General features: G+C 41.9%; 1 non-coding gene across 1 annotated transcript; it reads right to left on the bottom strand.

The window, feature by feature from the left end:
• Nucleotides 1-2,492: 2,492 nt before the first annotated feature.
• Nucleotides 2,493-2,596, bottom strand: LOC124791132. Its single transcript, XR_007016554.1, has one exon. It is a non-coding gene; the product is annotated as a U6 spliceosomal RNA (small nuclear RNA).
• Between the last annotated feature and the right edge of the window lie 16,614 nt (nt 2,597-19,210).

Below are 19,210 nucleotides of genomic sequence, written 5' to 3'. Positions count from 1 at the left end.
ACCCATCGAGGTGGTCAAAGGTATAAAACAACGAGCATAAGAAAACTGAAGTTTAAAAGAAATGTAAACATGTTAGTTTACCATTATTCCATAAAATAGGTTATACAGTGTCAGATGTTTAGAAATATAGGTTATATCACTCCGATACAATACGCCAAGAACCCATCTACGTAGTCATAAACATAAAACAAATGCATAAACAGTCAGAAGTTGAAAGATACTGCGACTGTAGTTGTCCTTTCTTTAGTATAATCCTTCTACATATTTTTACCAAGTTTTAGCTTTCCTGTTTTGCTTAACAGTTGCCTGAATTGTGAGGTCTTGATGTTCATAGTGATTCCCTCCTCTACAACTGTTCTAAAATTTTCTGGTAGAGGTTTCTATCCTTCTCATAATCAAACGTGTTTACATAGCATTGCATTTCTACTCAAGCCACTCACGCTTTCGCAATTTACGCTTTCTATCAATATCACATTCTAGTCGTCTGTATTCCTTTTTGTCTGCTTCAGTTTAATCCATATATATATATTTTCTTCTTTAGTCAAATAAATTCAGTGTCTCTTGTTATCCAAGGATTTCTGCTGGCCATTGTCTCTTCGTCTATTCACTTCTCTGTTTTATCTATAAAAGTTACCCATTCATCCTATACTGTATGTTTTTTTTTGTTTTTTTTTGCCATTTCTCAGTTAATCGTTGTCCAATGCTCTCTTTGAAACTCTCAATAACTCCTGGTTTTCTCAGTTTATCCAGGTTCCATCTGCACAATTTTTTACCTATCTGCCATTTCTTCAGGTTAAATCTGCACTTCATAAACGACGGATCTTGGTCCGAGTACACACAAACCCCTGGAAGAATTTTGTGTTTCAAATATAACTAAATAGTCGTGTCATACCTTTATGTAAGCCACCTGAAATCTTCCGGTGTCTTCAGGTCTCTTCCACGTATTTCTGCTTCTTGGCTACAAGAGCGATTATCAGCTATCGGAATTTTGATTTTGCACCTATGCATTACATGCCGACTAAGGTCAGTCAGGCAGTGGATTAGATCCCCACCGACGTAAGGAACCTCGATCCTAACCTCTCCTAATAATGTCAGAAATACATATGCGAGTCTTACTTCCTTTGCCAAAACTGCCCCTTAATTCTCCCATAGTCATCAGAACCTACATTGCATTTCTTACCTTGTATGGCCCCAGTTCCAAATATCTTATATTCTCGACTTTAATTGCCAAAGTTAGCGGAGACACAGCACTTTATTTCCAGATCAAGGCATATTCTCAGAAAAGCCAGCAATGCAGTAGAGAAGGCGCCTAAAGTACGCCCCGTTTCGTTTTTCTGCTAAAGGTGGCTCTACAACCTAATGGCTAAGGGCCCATAGGACAGCACCATTGCCCGCAGCAGACACTAGTGCGTATAAAATCTGGTTCTCTTAAACAGAAGTCGAAATTGCCTATTTGTATCAGTTTCAATACTGTACATTGGATTTTTGTGTCATGAACTGACACAAGCTTGACTGCTCACTGGCACTAACCACACGCCGTATGAAACTAAGACTGATGCTAAGTCTGCAGCCGTTATCGCAATAGAGGGCCAAGTGCAAGTGACCTGCGCCCAAATGTGTACCGATTAACAAAGACAGAATTGCCTTACATAGAAACACCCATTCAAACAGAGTCCCAGATAAAATTCCAAGTTCACAAAAGCGAGGTAACAATTGTTTTCAGAGTCAGCATAGCGACGGCTTCAGTGGCGAGATACCACCTTCTTGGTCCACACTCGCACTCAGTGAGGAACGAGCTCTATCGTGCTGGACGTAGCGCAGGCCAAGCAGTCTGGTGATGTTCCTACAGGTTCGGGTCTTGCGATGGTGATTTGCATCCTAAAGTTCTGGATTGTCATCTGTGGTTAGTGCCTTCCCTGTAGCGATCAGCTGATGCCACAGGTACAGCTTACACTCGCAGCATGTCCAGCTATCGCGAGGTCACCCGGAGACGAACCTGATGACACAAGTGGCCGATGTGGACGTCCTTAGCTGCTGAGCCTTTTCCTGATAGAAACAGGCCCGCGGGTTTGAGATTCTGGTGTCTGCATGAAGCTGACTGGTGGAGAGGAGCCAAAACCGACTTTGCACCGTCTAGAGACGTCGGATATACGTCGGAGTGGAGTTGCCCACACGACATGGCGTATTCCAGGATCGGACGGGTCTGTGCCAGATACAACATGACGCCATAGTAAGAGGACAGCGTTGACGCCGGATGGAGGAGTGGGTACAAGGTGTGAAGGTGCGCAACCCCTTGTTCCTGAAGTCCCTGTTGTGAGGATGCCAAGTTAAACGCTTGTTCAGGGTCACCCGCAAGTACTTTCCGCTCGTTTGAAAAGAGCCCTTGACCCCTGGTGGTATTAAATTTCAGGCGGCACCTCGTCGACCACCAGCAGAGGTCATCACAGGCGACCTGCAGAAGATGTCGCAGATTCTCTGCATGCTTGCTTCGGGTGAAGCTGGAACGCTTCAATATTTTGCATGTCATCCTTGAGCAGGAGCCATGCCAATAATCTTTGTACTCTTTCACGTTTAGTTTATATAGCGCCAAAGCTGGTACAAATGTCGATCCAGCCACCAGGTGAGGTGTTTATTTACTGTAGGGGCCAACGACCATCGCCAAGTGACGTGGTATCCTCGCCACATCTCCACCATTCTCCGAGTACGTTTTCATATCGCTGGCATGTCGCCATATCAGAATGTGTGGAGTTTTCTGCTTCCATCCAGGAGGGCAAACAGATGCTCGTTACCATGCTTCTTGTAAGTATCACATAATTTAATTTAATTTTTGGATTTATTGGTAGGTTACCTTTCTGGAGAAAGTATTTAATATTTGACATCACCCTTAAAGTTCATGAAGGCATCATCACTAATCTCTTCTGCAGTGTCACCAATAACAACGAACAGTATGTCATCTGCAACCTCCACCAACACACACACAAGGCTAGGAGAATGTTTCTTCTAGTTAGAACAGATAAGCAGTTATTAGCTCCTCACTTAAACAGTGAATTGGCGTCAGTTCCAGCAAGACGGATGTAGAGGAACTACAGGCAAAGTTTAAGCAGTCTGTAAATCGTAGCCTGTAGAGTTATGTGCCTAGTAAGTGGACAAAGGATGCAAAAGGCCCACAATGGTTTATCGACGAAATTCGGGGGATGCTGAGGAAGCAGAGGCTATTGTACTCTCGGTTCAAAAGGGAACTCACAAACGACGACAAGTGAAGGTTAGTAGACGTTCCTGCGTCTGTGAAAAGATCTATGTGAGAAGCATACAACAACTACCAACGCCACATCTTAGCAAAACATTAAGCAGAGAACCAGAGAAAACTCTGCTCTTACGTAGAATCGCTAAGCGGGGCTAACGCTTCTATTCAGCCCCTTGTTGACCAGTCTGGTGTGGCAGCTGAAGACAGTAAAACGAAAGCCGAAGTTTTAAATTTCACTTTCAAAAAATAGTCCACACAGGAGAATCGTACAGTCATACCGTCATCTAACCATCGGACAGACTCCCGTGTCTACAACATAGTAATAAAAGTACTTGATGTAATGAAACAATTGAAAGATTTGAAAGCAAATTAATCACCAAGTCCGGATAGGATTACAATTCGATTTTTCAAAGAATACTCTACGGCACAGGCCCCTGACTTGCATTTATCGAGAATTTCTCGCCCAGCGCAAAGTCCCAAGTGTTTGGAAAAGAGTGCAGGTGGCTCCTGTGCATAAGAATGGCAAAAAAAAAAAAAACGGACCCGCAAATTTACAGACCAATACCCTTAACTTGTGTTATCTGCGGAATCCTTAATATATTCCCGGTTTGAGACTCAGAAGCTTATGTCCATGAATCAGCATATGATATACTAAGAACTATGGATGAAGAGCAACAGGAAGATTCCATATTTCTAGATTTCCGGAAAGCATTTGACACGGGGCCCCATTGCTGGCTGTTGACGAAGGTACGAGTATATGGAATAAGCTCAGAGATATGTGAGAAGCTCGAAGACTTCTTAAACAGTAGAACCGAGTATGTTGTCCTCGACGCCGAGTGTTCATCAGAGATAAAGGTACCGCCACGAGTGCCCAGAGAAGTGTGTTATGACCGCTGTTGTTGTCTATGTACATACATGATTTGGTGGACAGGGTGGGCAGCAATTTGCGGTTTTTCGCTAATGATGCCGTGTTGAACGGTAAAATGTCGAAGAAGCTGAGTGACTTCAGGAAGATCCAAGACGTCTTAGACAAAGTTTCGAGTTGGTATGATGAATGGCAACTAGCCCCTAAATGTGGAAAGATGTTTAGTTAATGTGGATGAGTAGGGATATCAAACCTGTAATGTTCGGAACTGTATTACTGGTGTCCTATTTGACACAGCCAACTCGTTTAAATATCTGGGCGTAACGTTCCAAAGCGATATGAGGTGGAACGAGCACGTGAGAACTCTAGTACAGAAGGCGAATTGTCGACTTCGGTTTATTGGGAAAATTTTAGGAAAGAGTGGCTCACCTGTAAAAGAGACCTATATAGGACGCTGGTACGACCTATTCTATGGTAATGCTCGAGTGTTTTGGATCCATACCACGTCGGATTGAAGGAAGACATCGAACCAATTCGAACGCGGGCTACTAGATTTGTTATCGGTAGGTTCGAACAACACTAAGCGTTGCGGAGATGCTTCGGGAACTCAAATGGGAGTCCCCGGAGAGAAGGCGATGTTCTTTTCGAGAAACAATTACTGAGAAAATTTAGAGAACCGGCATTTGAAGCTGACTGCCAAACGATTCTACTGCCACCAACATACATTGCGCGTAAGTGTTGGGTTGTTTCGGGGAGGAGACCAGGCAGCCAGGTCATCGGTCTCATCGGATGAGAGGACAGGGAAGGAAGTCGGCCGTGCCCTTTCACAGGAACCATACCTCCATTTGCCTGGAGTGATTTAGGGAAATCACGGAAAACCTAAATCAGGATGGCCGGACACGGGATTGAACCGTCGTCCTCCCGAATGCGAGTCCAGTGTGCTAACCACTGCGCCACCCGCTCGGTGCGCATAAGGACCACGAAGATAAGATACTAGAAGTTAGGGTTCATATGGAAGCATATAGATAGTCGTTTTTCCCTCGCTCTTTTTGCGAGTGGAACAGGAAAGGAGATAACAAGTAGTGGAACAGCGTACCCTTCGTCAAGCAGCTTACGATGGCTTGCGGAGTGTCTGTGTAGTTGTAGATGTAGATGATACACCCCAGGCACAGAATATTTGCACCCCAAGCGTCTGGAAGTGGTGTTATTCTTGTGAAAGTGAGCGAAAGTTTTCTAAATAGATGCGAATCGTGTAACTGAGGTTGGATTTGGGTACTAGCCCGGTATTCACGTAGTGAGATGTGGGAAACCGTCTAAAATCACAACCAGATTGGCCGAGACATCTACATTCGTCATTAATCCGACGGCCGGATTCGATCTGGGGCCTGCTCTCTTCCCTGTCCCAGAAGCGACAGTAACATGCGTAGCTACCCGACCGGGTCAGTGTTTTTCACGCAGGACATGCTGAAAGCCGTGGGTCAGTGTAGTCAAGTAGATTAAGAATACCTTGTTTTCCAAAATGCATTTGAGTGAATACCGCAGCAACGCTTATTAATGAAAGGAAGTTAATATTGTGTATCAAACGACTGGACCAAACGGTTGGATTGAGAATTTCTCGATAGGGATATGCAGAATGTTTTCTTGGATGGAGAACTATCAGCGTATATAGAAGTAACTTCAGGAAAATGTGTTGGAACTTTTGCAGTTATTTTTATATTAATGACCTTGTAGACGACAATAATAGTAACGGCAAACATTTTACAGTCGATGCAGGTACTTGTAATGAACCAGTCTGAAAAAAGCTGCGCAAAAATTCAGTCGGAACTTGATATGATTCCAAAATGGTGGAAAGTTTGGCAACCTGCTTTAAATGTTCAGAAACGTAAAACTGTAGACCTTACCAACCGGAAAAGTGTAGTAAGGTATCACCGCAATATCAGTTAATAACAATATGAGTCACTCGACTCATACAAATATCTGAGTGTAGCAATTTGAGGGAATATGAAATGTAACGATCACGTAATCTCAGTCATAGATGAAGCAGGTGCCACATTTTCTCCATTGGCAGAATATTAGGGAAATGCAGTCCGTCGACTAACGAAATGGCCTACAAAAAACACACTAGCAATCGAAGAATATCGCTCAAGTGTGTAGGATCTACGCCAAATAGGATTAACAGGTAATTTTGAACGTATACAAAGACGAGTACTTCGACTGGTCACACGTTTGTTTGATTCATGGGGGGCCACGGAAATGCTAAAAAAATAACACAAATAGCCGGACACTCTAAAAGAGACGCCAAATATCCCGGGGAAGGTTGCTTAGAAAATTTCAAGAACCAGTATTAAGTCAAGAATCTAGGGATATACTTCAGCCGCCTCCGTATCGCTCCCGTAGGGACCGCGAAAACAAGATTACACTAACTACAGATATCACAGAGGTATTTGAACAGTAGTGGAGCAGTGGGCCTATCACGACAAAGATCTTATTGTTGTCTTTCTGTGAACAAACCGGCCACTTGTCCTAGCATCGTTGTCTAAAAGAATATTTTTGGCTCAGAAACAGGCGGTTCGGGCAATAAGTGGTGTAAGTTCACTAACCTCTTGTCGGCTCCTGTTCATGAGTCTGGGTATTTTGACATATTACTGTCATTTCTTGTTAACAACATTAGCTTATTCCCAAGAATAAGCAGCTTTCATTCAGTTAATACTCGGCAGAAATCAAACCTGCATTTGGGTCGGACTTCCTTGTGCAGAAAAGGTGTGCAGTATACTGCTGCATTCATTTTCAATAAGGTACCACTCGAATTCAAAAATATTAGCAGTAATCTACGCGCTTCCAAATCGAGTTCCTTGAAAAATTAAGCTGATTCATGCTGCATTGTTGATTGCGTTTACTTGAACTTACGGATTGACCTCTTTCGGGTTTACAAACATATTATTTTTATCTGTTATTACTTTTATGCTGTAATTTCATGTACTGACACGTTCCATGACCTTGGAGAGTTGCTCCTCAATTTGGTCCTACGGAACTTGACGTGTAAATAAAATAAAAAATAAGTAAACAAACTGCTGACTTGGTCTCTTGTTTTGTTTGTTTGTGATTTACTTAATGGACTGTAACTGTTATTATAATAGCCATAATTTAAGGCCTAGATGGCGGACGAGTAGTGAACACGTGGAGATGTATAAACAGGTGTTTGTTAACGGTGGAATGTAAAGTAATAACTATAATCATGAAGATGGTAATTTATTATCCAAGAATGGCGCCTTCTCACCCCCCCTGGTGCAGTGTGCTCCTGCTGGCCCTTCCTACGCCAGTGGCCCCCCTTAGAGTGCCCAGCATCGTAAGACGGGTTTTGACATTCATAGTCTGTACCTTGCTCGAGCATGAAGCGCCAAAGACCACCAACCACCTCCGAGGAGAATAAAAAGTCGAAGACTGTTCCATTCGAATGTAAGTATTAATTCCTCCATCTAGCTCTTTCTCATTATTATTATTGTTATTGTCACCGATGTATCCGGTTCAACAGAGATAGCCACTAAAGAGACAGGTAGTCATAGTAACACAAGTTTATTTTCTCTAACAAGAGTTAGAGCTCTACGGGGTACCTTCGACACCTGATGTCTAGGATGACACGGCAGTTGTCATTTAGCAATATTTCCTTTATCCTACTGTGCAGCGGACTCCTGATGGTAATACCGTCCAAACTCCTGATTTCTGGTAGCCATTCGATTTTCCGCAGCACCTACCCGATTTATCGAACTTCAGGTTGCCACTGCCAGTTTCTTCCAACTTAGTGCCTCCTGCACTGCAGCGGCAGCGGTCCGCCGGCGACATATCGCAGCACGATATAAAAGAATCGTTTGTTCTTCTATGATCGTGAGTTCCCACTGTCACTGATATCGGCACCACCATCTGTGTGGCTACAGTAGAATATCTCGCGTATTGAGGTGTCTCTAATCCGGCCATCTACAGTCTACGTATGTGGGGGTAGTCGAGTAGTTGCGTGTATGTACTCTGGTTATGAGTTCAATAGTCTAATAGTTACTTGAAAATCCTCACTTCAGCAGCACGAATGATACATTCATGATATGAGTGGTGGCAGTTACGTGAGAATTTCTCAAAGGGTGCTTCCATGTGCAACGATCAAACAGCCCCGCCTGTGTTTGTGGGTTGGCACACGGTGTGTGTCGGTGACTGCCCTAAAAAGGTTAAAATTTACAACAATTATAATAGGTTAAAATATACTCATTTACAGATAGAAACATTCAGAAACTTGGTGGGTGCATGTTCTGCCATCCACTGTGCTGTGAATGGCCGTTTCAGGTGGTGGGATTATGTGTATTAATTTTTTGGCAATGTGTGGTTTGCTCCTTCAAAGGTAATTAATGAGAAATGTTACACAAAACATTTTGATGTATGCTTTGCTTCTGTACGCAGCACGAATGGTGCGTCGCCGCTTCCTGATGTTGCCAAAGAAATGTGCGCATCCTTACATATGTTCATATATTCCACAATGTTACTCGAAATGAAAATAACAACAAAAAAGTATAAAAGCTTTTTGTACTTTATTTCAAGCAAAGAAACAGTACCGTTGCAGATCGGCCAGTAGAGTACTTACAACAGGAAAAGTGAGAGTGCTTCCATTACCAGCTAATTCTAAACTATAACGGCTATGCAATTTTTCATTCCAATCCAAATACGTCACAGTTCTCCTTGTAAGTAAAAATATCACGAGAGAGTGATACACAGTTCATAATTTGTTTGTTTTTTCACTAGATATACAATATTTTTGTCTTTTTTTTCTACCGAGACACAGCATTGACTAGAAAAAACATAACCCCTTTTTCCTTAGGAATATGCCTTAATGACTAGATACTACTGAGTAGAAAAAATTCAAGATATACATTTCCTTTGGTATATGCTTTAACGACTACAAAGTTTCCTACACCACGGCAGTCACGTCTCACATTGCAGTCTAAAATCAATGTCTCCTTTTTTTATATACAGTAGTAGAGAGAAATTTTTTTGTATATATAACTGATACAATATTAGAGATTCGTTTTGAGATGTACGAGGGCTATCCACAAAGTACATTACGTTTTGGAATTAAAAATAAATAAAGTATTGGAATTTTTTTTATTATATACAGATGAAAGCCACACTTAAATACTACTTTTCTACATAGTTGCCATTTAAATTAAGGCACTTATCGTAGCGATGGACGAGCTTGGAAATTCCTTCGCCATATATTTTAATGCAGTTACCAGGTTTTCTTTAGCAACGGGCTTACTAACTTAAAATGGGAAACGAATAAAAACGAAAACCCGTTTTTAGCTAGAATGCGTTCTCACTAGTTTCAAGTAGATTGTACTCAATGCCACTGTTACAGCTGCAACTTCCTGCTGGTCAAAAATGAACGTCAATTAAAACTGGTTTTAACTAGACAAAATGAATCAGTTAAACTGTTTCGGTCCAGGTGAATGTTCATTTAACACACGTGACGTATATGAACGATTCTGATTTGTCGTGTACCGTCGCCCGACTCAGGCGTGTCTGTCAACACACTGTTAGCCTGCTCACAACCTCTCAATTAGTCTTCCGTTAAGCACCTATATATATGGACTCGTATGCACTTCTCATGACAGATTTAAATTTTAAAAAAAGGCGATGGAAAGAATTTTTTTTAAAAAGGATATTACGAATTGATGATCAATAAAAAAAGAAAACCACTACAATGCGATGACAAAACAAATTTACTATAAGTTACTTGACGAAATTGGATAATCAGAAGTAGCTGGAAAAAAGACAAAGAAACAATGCAAAAGATTAAATCGCTTCACGGTTATTAATATTTGTGGGACGCTAAAGTTAGTGACAAATAAAGAGCCTATGAAGTTTTACTTAGATCTGGACGAAAGTTTTGATGTTATTGAAGCAGCTCATTGCGGCCGTTGGTCATAGGCGTCGAAACAGACTGAAAACTGAAACTTCAAGAAAATATACAAAAGTAGGAAGAGAGACGATTATTTGCCTGTTTGCGTGAGAAAATTTTCAGTGTAAAAAGGGTACGAAGAAAAGGGGGGACTGTTTCGAAACTGAACTGAATAGCCGTTGCTAAGTTGATCTCAGCGACATGTAAACGCAGATACTGATGACTCAGGACCATCAGACTTTTTTGTTACATGCACTGTAAAGCATGAGAGCCGTGGAAATGGCACATAAGTTAACATGTATGTTTTTGACATTTGGTTTTTTAACACTTTACACTCTGATAACGGTAGAGAATTTCTTAGTTCTGTCATTAATGTGCTGTCTTCAGTTGGACTCGAGTGTAAGCTGGTTCTGGAAAACTAAGGCATAACCAAACCCACGAGTCTGTTGGGCAAGCTAACCAAGACATTGAAACAATGTTGACTGCAAGACAACAGTACTGCGATTTAGTCAAATGGTCTTCGCTCTGTAGAAAGTGTGAAAAATCGGGCACTTCATTCTGGTATTGAACTATTATTACATAAAGCTATGTTTGATCTGGAGTCACGAGTAGGGCTTATTACTTCGAGTAAATGTGTTATTAAAGAAATAAAAGGTAAAGGTGGTTTTGAAGAGACTATAAATAAAATTAATGTGATAAAGAAAATAAGGCACCTTGTGATGTAGAAATATTGCATGAGTGACAGGAGGTAACCGCTGTAGCTGGTAGCAATGGGCACTCTCCAATTACAGCATCAGCCAGTCGAGAAGACCCAGAAGCTATAGCCAGTACGAGGGCAGGGCCTCAGATAACTCCATCTAGTGACAGAGCTCCATAATATGCAGCTAAAGCGAATATACAGCCCCAGATAACAGCAGCTATACAAAAAGTTCATAAAAACTGGTTAAAATAAGCCAAGAGAATGAAATTGGCTTCGGATTCGATACACAACTCTTTAGAAATCAGTGAGAATAATATAATAACACCATTTCGAGATGTAGACAGAGCAAAAGCAGATCTTTGGAATATTACTGGAGTGTTTCTTCAAGAGAATGAACATGGTTTGCACAAGACTGGAACGAAATATGGAATACTCGATATATTGTACGGCAGGTATGAATTGTTTTCAACAATTAGGGACGAATGCCGTCGTAAATGCTTCCAGTTGTTCCTAGGTTGAAAGCCAGAAAATGTGCCACTGTTTAAAGTTGCTAACTATGCAAGTAATTAATTAATGTTTTAAGGTTTACTATTTTGTTGTAAATCCACTGTCTGTAGAAACTCATATTAAATATCTACTCACTTTTTAAATAAGCTAACTAAATGTGTTTTTCAGGGCAGAATTAAAAGCGTCGAAACAAAAATTCCAGAATGCACGATACAAATTTAGCTGTAAGAACTGCTGTCAAGACAGCAGCCTCAGGAATAGGCCAAATAATTGTTACCCGGTTGAGTAAAAAAACGTGTATGTCAAAAAGGTGCTTTTGTAAGAAAAACGGCAACCTGTGTAACTCGAAATACCAGGAAAGTTTGCCTTGCAATAAAAAGTAATGTAAACTTACTTCTTCCCTTTTTTGTCATCATGCTATGTTTGTCTTATATTACGTGTCAAACTACTTTCGTTAAACGTGTAAGACTGATATTTTAATATATGATTATTCTCACTTCTTTAATTAATACTGTCGACATGGCTCTGTGATGTTCCTTAAAATGTTCCTTTAGTGTAGGCTTATATTGTATTGAACAATAAAAAAGTTTTTAAATCCCAATTTTGATTGAACTATTTCCCCCAAAAAAGTTTTTCTAGCTAAAACTGGTTTTATCTCATGTTCGGTGTTAAAACTATTTCAAGCATGTATAGCAGTAAATTCTAGCTATAGCAAGAAAATTCTAGGTGTAACAAAGGCATTCAGAGCAGACTAAAGAAAACACGCTGTAACTAAAAACCGCTTTTGACTGCAACATATACACTAATAATACTGAAATACAATAAAGAAATGAACTATATACAACACACACACACATCCTCAAACGTGTAGATGGTACACACATACCAAGGCTACATACAGTTTATATGCACACGTGATGTGTAGCCAGCCTCACACGTGTACCTGAAAACATACGCATGTACACACTACGACAAACGATTTATTCAAGTATTACATGTAGGGTCACATACATACCCGTAATTTACAAGTAAATATCCATTCACAAACTCAGTCAAGTGAACAGTGTGAGAACGGGAGGGTCTCATATCCAACTGCACATATGAACCATTTGTTGTCGTGACTCAAAAGACCGATTTTAAATTGCAAAACGATATACACCTCCTGGTCTCGCGACCGAATTCTCACTTGGCGCACCATGTGGGGAAAAGAGGAATCCACACGAGGCCGCATGCACTCCATATGATCATCAATCATGAGAACCATTGGGGCTGCATGACGCACACCCTTAGCCTGCCTTTGAGTGGCACCTCTTTCGGTAAGGCACGCATAATTGTGGATCTAAGGTACACAAATTTCACAATCTACGAATCATTCACCTTGTCTTTCATGAGGCAGGTAACATTCTTGTTTTGAGGCGTAATACAGTAAGCATTACCGGTCACAAATACAAACCTGTCGAATTCTTCGTGTTGGTCCCGGGTTCGATTCCCAGCGAGGTCAGGGATTTTCACCTGCCTCGAGATGACTAGGTGTTTGTGCTGTCATCATTTCATCATCATTCATGAACGCGGCGAGATTGGACTGAGCGAAGGTTGAGAATTTGTACAGGCGCTGATAACCGCGCAGTGGAGCACCCCACAAACCAATCATCATCATCATCGTGTTGGTACTTAATTAATTCACATGGGTCACTGTCTTGTACGGGCGCTGATAACCGCGCAGTGGAGCACCCCACAAACGAATCATCATCATCATCATCTTCGTGTTGGTACTTAATTAATTCACATGGGTCACTGTCTTTAACCAGTAAATGAAACTGTCTGTATCAATATGAAACAACTTGGGATCATCGAAGTTTGCTTTACCAAAGTCGTGAAATCGGTACGTGTGGGTGCAATATACACTTACCAATATAAACAGATTTGGGAACTCTGTCTAAAGCATGACCATCTCCAGAGGGAGTAATCCTTGATTGGAGATTGGTCTACCGATATAACCTTGTGCCCCATAACGACCGTCTCAGCGGTAAACTACATATATTTTGTGGTGGTTTCATAAATTCACCATGGATGTCCAGAAAACAGCATAATTCACTAACTTAAAAAATAATTTTCGAGATCCGTGTGTAACAACTTGAAGCAGATGCCGTGAGTGACTCTAATGAGTTTCATTTCCTAATTGAAATACTGATGAAGGTGTCTATAGCGCACAATGTATCTCTGTTTTCTGTGGTCTTCGACTTAGAAATGGAACCACTGCACGGGATTAAGCAATCCAGGCAGAGCGACAAATCACTGTGAGCATAAAGCAAACTAGCAGGATATGCCAGGCCTGGCTGCACGATATATCCTTCAGCAGGATCCTCTGCCACGCTGATGAAATCATATAATCTGTGGATGTCCTCATGGAACAGGCAGATATTGTTGCATGATTTACCAGTGTAATTTGTTAATAAGATATATGAAGTAACTCACATCCTCAGATACCTCGAAATGTCCTTCCATTTGTGGATATTCGCTTTGGAGCGTCTATGCGCAAAACTGCAAGGTCCCTCGTGACTCGTGCAGTCGAAAAAAATCAGCATTGCTACCGATCGATAATTCTATGTTGAAACGTATCCATTTCAACACTGCATTCCACGAAAGCCTTGACAGAGAGTAATAGAGTGCAGGATCCAGAGAGTGTATGTGGTCATGAATACACTCTGGAATTTCTTGAAAATATCTGCAAATAATGCCAAATCCATGTCCATAAATAAATTATCATACTCCCCTAAATCACAGATGTTGAATTCCTGCAAAACATTCACCATATTCCCATACTCCGCATCCGTCATAGCGTTACCAGTAAGGTTCTTGCTGAATGCGGCTATGTCAGGCAACGTGGTTTCATTGAGTATCTCTACCGAATCCAGGTATTCATAAGGAAAGAGCCCTTCTTTGTCACAAGCTAAAACTTTGCATCTTTGGAATATGTAGCTCTAGCGAGACGCACGTTCTCCTGACAGATTGTCTCAACCAGTTTCTGAAGCTGCACTTGCAAGAAACATAATAACGTTCGGAGTCATCCACTTGGAGAACGAAATGTATTTCTCAGTGCTCTCAGGCACGACACTAAGCTGATCGGTGCATAAATAGTGATGAAATGAGCATCATACCGACTCAAATTGTGGAAGGAGATGTGTATGTGTCATGCCAGTCGGTAGTGTAAGTTGCATGCATTGTGTGCAGGCTGTCTTCCTCATTAGATGACAGGGGTCGGATTACGTACTGCTTCACTTCTTTCTTCTCCTGCAAATCGTGCTCTTCTGCCTTGATTTTCTCTTTCTTCGGGCTATAAACATGAAGTGAATAACGTGGGTTCTGCCTCTCAAATTTAGACGTATCCTGATGTTTCACTGGAAAATCAATACTATCAAAATTAAAAAGAGCACAAAAATTTGGCATGCCGTATGCAGAAAGACACTCGAGTGATCCTCAGGTGCGTAATTTCTTTCTCAACCCTGTATTGACCAGGTGAAGCAGAATTCATCTTTGTGAATTTGTACATTAATGCATACTCTTTTCTAGGCTATGTCCTTTGTAAGTTTGGCATAGTTAGACCCACCATTTGATGGGTCAAAAGCATGAGTGTCGACATCCAGGTAGCATATGCGGCTGATTGCCTTATCGCGACCCTCATCCCTGTATTTCAGAAAAATGGTCTAGTATGACACTCAAGATGAAATCACAGAACTATTCAAAAACTGAGTCGCTACGCAGTAGCACATCAATTTCCCCCAAATGTTGATGGCGGCTTTCGCTTCCATACGACTTCCTTCTCTGTGGTTGTACGTTAGTTCGCAGCATAGTATTGCGCCGCCCTTAATGGCGGGATATTGCTGATCTTTCAAGATTTAGGGGGTTCCCTTTTCAGAACGGATGTACACGCGTTGAGGAAAATGTCAGGGTCTATGTAGCATGCAACTGAGTTATCTATGTGGGCATACGACATCCGTTGTCTAAATGCACCTGCAACCACTGCGTAGCGTGATGCTGGTGTGCGTCTGACGTGGTCCAGTCCCAGTCCAGTCGAGCAGGTGAAGGAGCTTCTGCTAGCCATCTGGTGACTGTAACTAGATGGCCCTAGGTCGCGAAACGGCGCCATAGAAGGGGTTGTAGAGGGTTTGAGATGGAAAGCACCACCATGACAGGCCCACTGATGTGTCATAGACAGGAACTGGAGTCATGATGTGCTGGAGGAGATGACGATGCTGTAGACGGCGTTATAGAGAGGGGGCATCCCTAATAGTCCTACACACAAGGACCAGAGCTTTACTGGTCCCAGGCGAGGTAAGGCACCATAGATGGCTGCACACTTCGAGGGTGCGTCCATAACGGGTCTGGATGTGGTGACTGTGTAGGGCACAGTACCGATGGGTTAGGGAGCGCTGTTGTTGCCGCCTCAAGCTTACCTCCGGATCGCTCCATTAAATATGCTGCAAGAAAAACGACAAAGATAGGTATCCAGTAAGTGGAGCGATTTCTTGAACAAGAATCATATGTGAGCATCAATAATACTAATTTCTAGTACTTACTCATACATTCATCTGTGTCGTATACAGACCTCGTACAACCACTTATTTGTCGGCATCTTAAGATCATCACCATTATTATTATCTCGCACCACATTATCGTTATCGAGAGCACCTTCGAAAGCAAGAAACAATTGATAAGCATTGTGTGTGAGCATGAAAAGTTAATGCAGAATCAGAAGAAACATTACATATCTGCTCGTCTACGATGGGGAGATCCATTGCTATGGGAGGAAAATAGGGTCATGGGCTCAGCTGAATTGTTCTGCTGCACCGCCACTGCTGCGTCCTTGATCCATTCCCCCATGTATACATCGTTATCAATAACACCGAGAAACAAGAGGAACACTCAATAAGAAACACACGTAAATAAAAGTGTGAATTATTGTCGTAGAATAAGAATTAATTACTACTCTACTCGAATGCAGTTATCTATTATGGGCATTGCAAGACAATGGACAGAAATGGTGTTATGGCCCGGGATGGCTCACTTTGTGTATCAATAGCATCCAGAAAGAAAGAGAGGGACTCATAATTAGTACATGCAGATGTAGTAGTAGTAATAATTGTAGAAGAAATAAGTATCAGTAGGTACACATTCACTCACTGACAATCTGAGTCACGCCCTTGGAACTCAGAGCCGAATATGGTGAAATGGGCACCACATTATCAACTACACGAGGCATTTACAAAAGAAAACAGACAGTATCGTATAAGTACCAGGTGCTCAAAAAATCAGTATAAATTTGAAAACTGAATAAATCACGGAATAATGTAGATAGAGAGGTACAAATTGACACACATGCTTGGAATGACATGGGGTTTTATTAGAACCAAAAAAATACAAAATTTCAAAAAATGTCCGACAGATGGCGCTTCATCTGATCAGAATAGCAATAATCAGCATAACAAAGTAAGACAAAGCAAAGATGATGTTCTTCACAGGAAATGCTCAATATGTCCACCATCATTCCTCAATAATAGGTGTAGTCGAGGAATAATGTTGTGAACAGCACTGTAAAGCATGTCCGGAGTTACGGTGAGACATTGGCGTCAGATGTTGTCTTTCAGCAACCCTAGAGATGTCGGTCGATCACGATACACTTGCGACTTCAGGTAACCCCAAAGCCAATAATCGCACGGACTGAGGTCTGGGGACCTGGGAGGCCACGAATGACGAAAGTGGCGGCTGGGCACACTATCATCACCAAATGACGCGCGCAAGAGATCTTTCACGTGTCTAGCAATATGGGTGGTTCTAATAAAACCCCATGTCATTCCAAGCATGTGTGTCAATTTTTACCTCTCTATCTACATTATTCCGTGGTTTATTAAGTTTTCAAATTTATACTGACTTTTTGATCACCCGGTACTATGAGTAAGGAAAAAATCAATCACAGACGAAGATGAAGGGAAAAGATCGCGGGAGCACTGACCATGAAGTGAGCCAGCGGACTGCCTAAATCCCAGGCGTCAACTCTTGGAGAGACTGTACCTTGGCAGTGCAGTGCCAGAGGGGCACTGGCTCATCCACGTACACCCCTGCAACATCATTGAAAAATTATACAGAAAAGATGAAATACATTAGATAATCAGAGTAGTATTCACACACACAAAGACTTATAGAATGTGTACTCACGACCGCAAAGCTGTTCGAGAGCAAGCTCAAATCAACTCGCTCATCTCTCAGGAGAACCAGAGAACAGGACACCGAGTGTGTCACCCTCCCATTAACGGCGGCAGTGTACTGCTAACACCTGAATAAAGAGAGAAAATCATTGCAGTCGTGTTTCACATACAGAGCAACAATATGAAGAATGAATGAATATACAAACATACACAAAGTTCACGATAAATACTACATGAAAGCGAGCACGATTGCCTGTCTCCATATCATATGAAGAACAAGCAGACTGATGACACTTCATCACTCACAGCGGTTGTGCCAGCTGTCTGATCAGAACTGAAGTACTGTCACAGAGCGTGGCCTATTAATTGTCCGCTGTCAGAGGGAAGCTATCGCCTGGGGTTGGGTCAGATTCTACCAATAGGGAACCCATCCTGTAATATTTTTCGAACAATCAGGGCAGGGAACGCTGCTGCCTTTTATTTGTTTGACCAACCAGAGCAGAAAACGCCGTATTTTTGTGACCAATTAGAGCAGGACACGCCGACGCTGCCGTCGGTCGGAAGAGGACTTCTGCATCACAACCCTGAAACTGTATGGCGATGATGTGATATAAACCAGACACACACGTAAGCCGTCTGAGAGCACGGATTTGCTTTACAGAGATGGTTCCGAGCTATACAGCGTTATTGTTTTAACTTGAGAAAACTAAATATCTCGAAAACTATGCACCGTACGAAAAACATTGTGTGGGTGAAAAGTTAACATTAGTAAAGGGGACAACTGGTGACCTCATAACCACCCGTGTTGGATGGGCGTGGTCAACTCTGTATTTTCAAACGGGAATGTTTATTGCATATTCGGATTCTACGCCAAAAAATACGTGAAGTTAACTCAAACCATTGTTTTGTATTCGTGGTAGACTGCGTTGTTTTTGCAATTAAGAAACGATACATTTGATTCTACATTTCATGTGCGATCTAAATGTAAATCTTTGTGTTCTAACAACTAATATTTATGATTGAAATTTACTTTAGTGTTGCACATTTGATCGTACAGTACAATATGGTTTGCATTACAGTGTCTTGTTAGAAACTACGTTGAACGACATACACGAACAAGGACGTGCATGTAATAATTTTCCTGCGGAATGCTTGACATCTCTGTGTCGGCCGCGCGGACGGGCTGCGCGGTTTGAGGCGCCATGTCACGGATTGTGCGGACCCTCCCGCCGGAGGTTCGAGACCTCCCTCGGGCATGGGTGTGTGTGTTGTCCTTAGCGCAAGTTAGTTTACGTTAGTTTAAGTAGTGTGTAAGTCTAGGGACCGATGACCTCAGCAATTTGGTCCCTAAGGAATTTACACACATTTGAACATTTTCTCTGTGTCCCCTTGCCTCTCACCATTAGGGTGCTTTATTTCGGTAAGCATCCATGGCAGGCGTGCCTGTCACTACCACTTCATGGATATTTTACCTTATTACAAAGGTGGCAGTTTGTATTCTGCCGGTAGCTGCATAGCGGCCAGCACGAGAGTTGGATGGAGTCACCCACCGAAATCAGTCACCTTGCTACCTGGCTTCCAGGGCGACCACCGAAATCAAGCATTCCGATGGTTTTGGGACTTACCACATTCAAACCCGTGCGGAACAGAAAAAAGCGTTATCATACAGTTAGCTTATTTGCTAGAAATGCCAATGTCCATCCATATTATTTGTACTGTATAATCATATTCACATCACTTAAGTAACGTTTGG

The sequence above is a fragment of the Schistocerca piceifrons genome, chromosome 3 (assembly GCF_021461385.2).
Source record: "Schistocerca piceifrons isolate TAMUIC-IGC-003096 chromosome 3, iqSchPice1.1, whole genome shotgun sequence".
In the NCBI taxonomy this organism is placed as follows: domain Eukaryota; kingdom Metazoa; phylum Arthropoda; class Insecta; order Orthoptera; family Acrididae; genus Schistocerca; species Schistocerca piceifrons.
Note: the sequence above shows the minus strand (reverse complement) of the source record. Positions and strands in the feature narration are given on the sequence as shown.